Source organism: Pinus tabuliformis, chromosome X (assembly GCF_031772625.1).
Source record: "Pinus tabuliformis cultivar Carrire ecotype Pingquan chromosome X, CPIR1, whole genome shotgun sequence".
NCBI lineage: Eukaryota > Viridiplantae > Streptophyta > Pinopsida > Pinales > Pinaceae > Pinus > Pinus tabuliformis.
Window position 1 is genome coordinate 1400585200 of NC_142308.1, and position 9873 is coordinate 1400595072.

Here is a 9873-nt window from a genome sequence, read left to right on the forward strand (position 1 = left end):
TCGAAAATCACTGCAACAACATTGGAGAAAATAACCCGGTTCGTAACTTAAAGCAATTCCTTTTCTGTTTGGAATAGTGGGTCCGACTGGTTTAAATAGGTCTAGTTACCTTCTCCCAACTGCTATCATCTTTAAATATGTCTTCAATTGCTAATAGTTAGGGCCATCAGATCAATTCTTTGAGCTGATTAGGCAAGAAGAATGATCCTTAAGTTGTTTTTTTGTGGAACAACCAAACCAATCTAAAATTTTGCCTCAAAAGAGGACTTCTAAGAAGGTAGAATTAATATAAATGTAAAATAATTCTAATATGTAAGATATATGATAACACATGTAATATTAAGTCTACAATGTAATTAATCTAACCTATCTCGATTGAAGGAAAAGGTAACCCTTTTCTCAATCAAGAGCCAACTTAACTTAATGGGAAAAGAAGCTTTAAAGAATTAGAATTAAGATGGAGGAATTAGATCAAGGAGATAACTCACAAGATCTGATTCCTCATTAGAATAAATACTAACAATTAAACACTTAATAAATAGTTACATAAGTTCCTATTGAAATATATCCAATTCCTTATTTATCATATACATAAGAAATACAAATATTCATGATGAATTATTGAATTATTTCAAATAAGACATCATGTATGCAAGCAGTTAATTATTATCCTAAATCAGAAGATAGCTTGCCGATCTAAGATTATAACTATCTATTCCTATGCAAATTTCAGCTCTCATATTATATCTACAATTAATCCTATAGAATAGATTGAGCAAACTTTTAAATGAATTAACACTCAAGATTCAACAATAGCGCATGAATCCAATTATTAACTCATACATTCAAAATATAAATTGAAAGACTGAAATAAGAATTTATTTCAATTAAATCTTGTAAACAATAGTGTTAAACATCATTAACTAAAATGACCCTTTATTTATAAATGAAATCAAGTTACAAATTCTCACATAACGACAGTAGTGCACAATCCTTTGGAGTCTGTAATCGATCTCTGCTTTCATAAACAAGAGCTTCTCCACCAACATATATAATCCAGAATTATAGTATTACAAGCTTCTCTCCCTTGATTCGAGACTTATCATTCTATTAAAAAGACAAAGAGGTACAATAGTGAAAGCCTCCCAAGCTTCCCTTTCGAATTTTGGACCTTGTGTTCTTATAACGAGTAAGCTTAAATATCAGAAAACAACTGTCTCTATTGTGCAGAGCGTTGAGGGCATTTAAATAGATCCCTTCAACAATGCTTAAAAGAAAACAATATTTGGTAGAAGTTTCTGAAAGTGATTTGTTGTCTTCATTAGCTTTGTTTGTTCCATTGAATTCTCCGGATGTTTTTCTTCCTGTTTAATATGATTTGCCACTGTCAGCGTGCAACTATCTTTCTCTGTCATGAATCTAAACATGGAAAACAAGAATTGATAAGATAAACATAAATGAGATGATGTAAAAGTTTTATTTGAAACAAATCACTTTTGCAGGAAATCAGGAAAACGTAGAGCGCAATAAATCTGACACTGACATCATGGAGAGGAATGCAGAGTGAGGAGGTGGAGATTTAGCACTTATTGCCATTGGAAATCAGAGTTTTGGGGCAGATAATAAAACAGTTGTTGGAATAGAATCAGAGGAAAAACTTCAGAACAATCACAATTGGTTTAGAATGGGAGTATTTCATATAAAATCCAAAAGGGGGCCTTCTCAAATAAAATCACAATCACAGTCAGAATGGGCAGGAGTCAGAGAAACGGTGATAGTTCCTGGCACGAGGATTTATGGAATAGATTTTATAATCACGCCGGGTCCGGTTATATTGCATATCGCAAATCAGCAGGGGTGAAGGATTTATTATAAGTTGTGTCCCTATGAAACTTGTGATTGCGGGGTCCTGGGGTGACGTCAGGGATGTCGTCATAGTGACATCACTATGATGTGGAATGGTGATGTGGAAAATGACGTGACAACTAACAAGTGACGTGGAAGGTGATGTGGCAATGATGTGGATCTAATTTCACTGCTAGCGTCATATTGAAATCGGCGTTGGAATGAGGCATGCCTTTTTTAAAATTTTGTGATTGCAGTATAGGCCCCAAAAGCGATATTAATATAAATTGTAGTGTATAATCATGGTGGGGATGGGCCTTATCACATATCACAATCGGCAAAGGGAGAGGGGTATGGACTTAAGTTTTTTGCGATAACCCATGGAAGCGGGATTAATATGTATTTGCATGCATTTTTCGTTCGGGTATGGGCCTTATCGCATATCACAATCGACAGTTCGGAGTGGGGTTGGACTTAAGTTTTTTAGGTCTTTGTGATGTCCTGGATGCGATATTTTAACTTGGCGGATTTAAATCTGTGGTCAAGACTGGAGTGATATCGCATATCACAATCAATTAAGGTTGGAGGTATGGACTTATAAAGGATCATGCGATTGCGATGGATGTTGGGTTCTTTTTGGAAACAATTAATAACCTATTTGGGTCCAATCTTGCCTTATGTTTATTTCTTATGTGTGATGCGGGTTATTTAGAGTTTTATAAAGTTTTCAACCTTCCGGGATAAAAAAAACTCCATTTTATTTCATTTTTTCATTAATAACCCATAATGTTTAATACTTAGGCCTCCTAATTATAGTTTGTGTCTCGGGGGCTATTTAATTTAGTTTTTTGGATAATCAAAGACTTTTCTAAGATTGAAGGATCCATATTTTAATATAATAAATTTCATAGGAAATTTATAATATATTAAAATGGGGTTCATTGAATAGTACAACAATTGGCGATTCACTGGAAGAACCAGTTATCTCTGATAAGAATGAAATTTTCCAAAATTTCAGTAAAAATAATTTAAGAAGTGAAAATTATTTTTCGAAATATCTAGATAAATAAAATTACTTTGGCTATAAAACTCATTAAATTGAAATTTCTTTTAAAAAAACCTTTTGTGAATGAATAATTCCTACTTATTTGTATCAGTCATTAATCAGTTGTGAAAATAAAGTAGGGGTCTTCTACGACTTAGCTTATAATGTACTCATTGATCACAGGTAGAGTCATGATTTCCAACAGTCATTCATAGCCTCGATAGGGTTACCTTTTAACCAACAACAATGCAGTGTCCCATCCATTTAATAGTGCAAAATTCAGAGGTAAATTTTATTTTTCTTTTATTTTATTTTTTGATGCTAAAAAGCCATTGTATTGGTTTGGTGGCCAGATAATGACAATCTCATTCACTGGTAGCAATCAAACTAAACAAGTTGACTCATGATGAGACCCCTTGTCTAACAATTCAAAATTGTAATCCATTATCCTAATTTGGTGTTAAGTGTGGTAATGTCAGTTTAATTGGTTGGTTCCCTATGAACATGGTAAGTAGGACCTCTTATCTTTATATATATATATATATATCTATATATATATATATATATATATATATATATATATATATATATATATATATATATATATATATATATATATATATATATATATATCTATATCTATATCTATATCTATATCTATATCTATATCTATATCTATCTATCTATATATATATATATATATATATATATATATTAGAATTACACTCTAAAAATTTCCTTTTTAATGGATGGGGAGGATCGTTGACTCCTTAAGAGTTTTGGATGACAAATTCGAGTTGAAATTTTTAGTCGTAAGACGGTCTTTACTTTTTAAGGATAACATTTTTCGCTGAAACTAGAGTAAAATGATATAATTTTTGAGGTTTTTAAAGATTTTACAACTTAATGGAAAAAAATAAAATTCAGAGTTAATAATTTTTATCTAATTTTCAATTTTCATAACCACTTCCTAAAAAACTCCTACTTTGAAATTGAAAAATCTTAAAATGGTTTTCAAGAGATGTTGATGAAAGGACAAGAGTATGTCATTTAACATTATTGTCTAAAATAAAAAGTAAATGTGATATGATAACTGAATTATCAAGATATAACCATTCACAAGTATGATGATAAAATCACTCAAAACCAAAGCTAAAAGGAAAATTTTACAAAATTATTTATGCAAATTTCTTAACAAAAGAGGAAAAATATAATGAAGAAAACATCTCTTCTTATGTCAAAATCTAGATAAGTCGAATTTGCAACGTTAAAAGTATCTAGTAATAATTCAGTTTGAATGAGGAAATTTGCTATTTTTATTTTTTATTTTTTATTTTTTAAAGCAGAACTTTGAAAAAAATGTTTTAACCATTTTCCAATCAGAGTAATGAGTTGGAAGAAGAACATTAAGGTTTAGAACTTCCCCATTTTGGCTTATTCGATGAAAATCGTTACTGCTTCTTTAAGCTCGTAATTTGATCTGGTGAAGGTGTGAAAATACTTGTGAAGAGTTGAAAAAAAGAGTTACATATCATCAAAAATAAGAAAATAAAACTAAAAAAAAGTAAAGAAATGAATGAAAGTGAGTATATGAGACTTACCATTGAAAATTTTCATTTAATATTACCAGAAAGATATGAATTTCTCCGGTGAAAGGCAATTAACTCAAAATCATTATTTATTAAATCTTATCTAAACTAGTCTAATCCTAATTCTAACTTAATGAAAGAAACATGACTATGCATAATCATACTTCCAATGTAACCATTCTCTCATTTTATTACCTACCTATATGTACAAGTCAAATGTTAGTAACTAGATAATGAGAACAATCAAAATGAAACAAAATCTATTTTTTACATCTAATGTAAAATTATGTACAAGAATAAGTTTATTTAAAATTAACCTGTTAGTAAACCATCTTTTTTGGAAAGCATGCTCTAAACAAATATTAATGGTATCATCAAAGGATGGATAATATTTGTTAGAGAATGAAAACTTTCCAAAGGAGATGATGGCAAAGCATGTTGTGAAGGAAGATCACTCTCAAGATTTAAATGTGACTGATGATGAAATGATTGGAATGAGTTTATGAATGTCGAATTAAATTGGAAAAGAAATAGTTTTTGATATCCAGGATTATAAGAAACCAATTGTTGGGCCTCCATTTTGTCTTATTTTGACTCGAAATCTCTCATGCTATTGTTTGGATAAATATTATTTTTAGAGTATTCATTACTTCCCTTGTTTTATCAGGATTAAACATTATTAATAAAGGTTTGTCTGTTGCAGGTTTCAAATTTATTTGATCATGCTTTTATACTGGCTATGGACCTGCATTTACCTGGTTGTACCATGCAATGGATTCCTGCACCATTTTATGGCTGTCTACACTCTAAAGGATTCCTGGGCTACATTCATGTTCTTGCACTAGATGATGTGTACATGGACATGGACATGCCCCTAAGGTATCTGATTCAGGTTATGCTATTGTAAAGGATAGCTGCTCAAGTACAAGCATGTTGCAACCAGGGTTTCAACTAAATTGGAAGGGATCAAATGAAAATGATATAGCTTCACAGGAGAATGAGACACCAAGTGATTTTTTGTCACTGGGTTTATTCACTTCGATAAATGATCATTTTCACAGCAAATCCAAGGAACACTCTGCAACTTCCGATGGATGTGACAAATATAGACTACCAACTCATTTGTGCTAGGAAACAAGTGCAAATTTGGGCAGGTCAATTGCGTACCAATTTGACAGGTTTCTTCAGCATGGATCAAGTAGCACAGTTGGCGATGGAAGCAGCGTACATTTCTACAAATTTCTATGCCACGAATCAAACAACAAGGATATTCTAAACTCAAACCATGATTCCTGCAACAACTGAAAGCTTCATACATCATGAGGTTGTGCACAAATTTAGAACAAGGCAATCGTATACATGTAGCTTCTTTTCTATCTTCCCAGCTATTACACAATATTTTGTCATGCCTCCTGTACTTCCCTGTGACATACCCCGAAGTGCCTAAAACATGACCATTATAAAGTATACCCATCCATGTATACATCTCAAATCCCTCCTAAGACTTTGATTGCAAAATACCTTGAGCTTTCCCTAAAGAAATAGCTCTTAAGACCCTAAAATGAGGATCATCGCTCTTATAAGTCTTAAAACAATGATGGTTTCTTGTTGCACTATACTTAGCCAGATATGGCATCTCTTTGTTCCCTTGCATACCTATGATGATCCCAAAAAGGTAATTTTCCCAAAGAGGATGAGAAGCTTCGTGATCTAGAAGTTTCCAGAGCGACGAGCTCGAGGTTGTTTTTCATAGATGAGGTTGAATCCTCCCAACTTGGCCTCTTGGTCTTATCCCTATGAGCTACCTCCTTGAGATGAGGACCTACTCCTATCTTTGTAGAGATCCTAACTCCCTTTCCCAGCTTATAAATTCATCCTCTCCCATTCCCAAATGGTTGGTCTATGTCTATTTGCACCCTTATGCTGAGATTGTGCCTAAGGCTATGCATTTGACTTGGAGAAGGAGTGCTTGGAGGGTTCTTGGCTTGGACTTGGATTACCACTCAAGATGAGCCTTTCAACATCAAGGCTTTGGTTGTAAGCTTCCCTTTATTTCGTAATAATATACAACTCTTGGTTCATCTTCCCAAAATATATATGTTCATCTATTATTTAGCTTGACATTCCTTGATCAGTTAAGTAGGTTGTTATTGGATTCTCTATTGGTTTTGGCATGCTTTGTTGTCTCTTGATCACTTGTGCAGGTACATAAACACTGAGAGAAGCAGGAACAAATCTTTGACACAAGTGGTTCAAGGCCCTCAACAAGGGGAATCAGAATAGCATCAGAACGAGGTAGGTCACCTCTTTCATTCTTCTTTTCAATTATAACCTAGGAAGATGTCTAGTTGATTGTCACTTCAGTTGCTAGACTCACTCATTGGGCTAGAGGGTTTGTCTCTATCTGAAGAGAGGATTAACCTTGAAAACAAAATGTTGACTCCACTGGGGAGCTTATGATCCTTTCCATCCAATCCTTCACCCTAATCTTTTGATTAGTTTGACCAACCATCGGTTATTGAATTAAGACTTTTGTGATCCATAACAAGTTTATAGAAAAGCTTTTGGGATAATCACATTCAAAGTCATTGTTCGATGTGTTTCGAACAAGCAAGTGTGGTTTATCGTCAAGACAAGATGAAGAACCAAATCATAGCAACAAATTAAATAGAGAGACCCCTCTTTCAAACAACTAGAAAGAAGCAAGTTAGACCACATGAAACGGCTATAATTGATTGGACTATAGTTGAATTTGACTAGATCAAGGGAAGGGGAAGCTTATTAATTAGTTAATTTGTTAAATTTAATAATTTTAATTAAATTTCATATGTAACTCATTTTAATAGTTATTAAAAATTCTTTTCAATTTCAAACTAAGTAAATTATATGTGAAAAATTAAGGTAAAGTTAAAGCTTATTGATTAAATAATTAGTTAGTTTAATTAATTAATTAACTTGTTTCCCATTAATCGAAATGCATTATCTTCTTATCAAGGCCCTGGGAAGTTTAATAATTGGTTAGTTAATTAATTAATAAGTTAATTGGTTAGATTTAATTATTTAATTCTATATGTTACTCAATATATCTGTTAAAAAAATAAAATAATTTTTTTTTGAGAAACTAAATAAATGATGTGTGAAAACCATATCATTTATTTAGTTTTCTCATAAATTTTTTTTAACGGATATATTGAGTTAGATATGGAATTAAATAATTAAATCTAACAAATTAACTTATTAATTAATTAACTAACCAATTATTAAACTTCCCCCGGCCTTGATAAGAAGATAATGCATATCGATTAATGGGAAACAAGTTAATTAATTAAATTAAACTAACTAATTATTTAATCAATAAACTTTAATTTTACCTTAATTTTTCACATATAATTTACTTAGTTTGAAGTTGAAAACAATTTTTAATAACTATTAACGGATATAATGAGTTACATATGAAATTTAATTAAAATTATTAAATCTAACAAATTAACTAATTAATTATTTAACTAACTAATTAATAAATTTCCCCTTCCCTTGATCCAGTCAAATTCAACTATAGACCAGTCAATTATAGCCGTTTCTTGTGGTCTAAATTGCTTCTTTCTAGCCATTTGAAAGAGGGGTCTTTCTATTTAATTTGTTTCTATGATCCGTTTCTTCATCTTGTCCTGACAATGAACCACACTTGCTGGTTCGAAACACGTCAACAAATGACTTTGGATGTGATTATCGCTGAAAGCTTTTTTACAACCGTCGATTGTTCGACTTGTCTCCATCAATCTGGGTTTATACCATCACTGATTACTGCCTTAGAGTGCTAAGTATGGGTTATTTCTTGGAATATTTTTATTTTTTTCCCGGATTCCTCACCCATCGCGGTTTTAGCCTTAACAATCATGAGGGCATCATGGTTGTTACCTTTACAGTGGCGATCAAATATTTTTTCTTCATTTTTTGGTCGCACTGAAATGATCACTACTTTTGCTATACAAAGTAGTGATGCCATCACAGGTTTGCCTATGCAAATTAGCGATAGTCACGGGTTTGGGTATATAAAGTAGTGATGATACTTGAATGTGACAATTTTTAGGTTTCTTCCTAAGAATCCAGTGTCTCTTGGCCCCTAAGGCCTTTTCCCATCCTGTATGCTTGGATTTGTCACTTTTTTGATTGATTTCCCTGATGAATTTGCAAAATTTGTCTCATTGGATTTGAAGTGAAATATGACTGAGTTCTAGGGTTTCTGGTCAATCAGTCATCATTTTTTGCATATTGGTGTGATTGAGATGTTTGTTTTGCTGATTGATTGAGTGTTGTTGTCTGTGGAAATCATTGAAAACATCATTTTGCATCTATTTTAGCTTGTATTTCTAAATTTACTTTTCGTGAAAATGCATTAGATTAGTTGCATTGAGAAGTTATTTTTTTAGATTCATCATTGAGAATATATCACATTTTTTGATGGTTGAAAGATAAAAGTTGTATTAGGTGCATCAAATCGTTCAAAATGAAAAGAAAGGCATAATTCATATAAGTGGATCTTTGTAAAGTCAAAATCATTTTTCTTTCAAAAAGTTGCATTTAGGATAGTGAAAAGTGAAAATATTTTTTACTTTTGGCATTGTGTTTGGAAGACGAACGTGAAAGTTAGTTGAAGACATTTTTGATGATGCATTTTGTTTGATGCATTACTGATTGAAATTTCTTCCCTTGGTTAGTCGAGCCTTCATAGAAATGAAAAGTTTTCCTTTTCTCATATAGTTGCAATAGGTATTTAGGTGACATCGTTTTGAGCCTGAAAACTGAAACATAATTGAAGATTAACTTAAAATCTATCAATTAATCTAAGGAGCATTTGAAACATTAACGCTTCATACTTAGTGGTCTAGGCTGGAGATGTGTTCCAACATTTTTAAAACTTAGCAGCTGTCGTTCGCTCTTGCATTAGACAATTCTAGCACGGACTTGTGCTCCCCATACCATCGAGTATATAAAGGGAGACCGTCATATGTTTGCAAACCTTTATGCATAGGAAGCCAAGTTTGTCACCCTGTAAACGTGATACACTGAACACAAAATTCGGGAGATTCCCTGCACGTATGTCAAGTCCTTGGTAAATTTATTTGTTGAGGTGTATATTGCAGTTCACAGTTACTTGGTACTCCTTTTTCCTAGAGTTACCTAAGAAGTCATTTTGATCTTTTTTGACTCCTTAACTTGAAAAGATCATCGAGCACTTGTCCTTTCAAGCTCACTAAACCAACGAAAGCGTCTAGAGTCACCTTTTCGTCATTTTCTTGAATCTTAAAACATGAAAAGGCAAAGTTTTGTTTCAAATTCTAAAATTAATTACCCGCAGAACACCATCCTTCCTATGGAAATACTCCTTAGTAG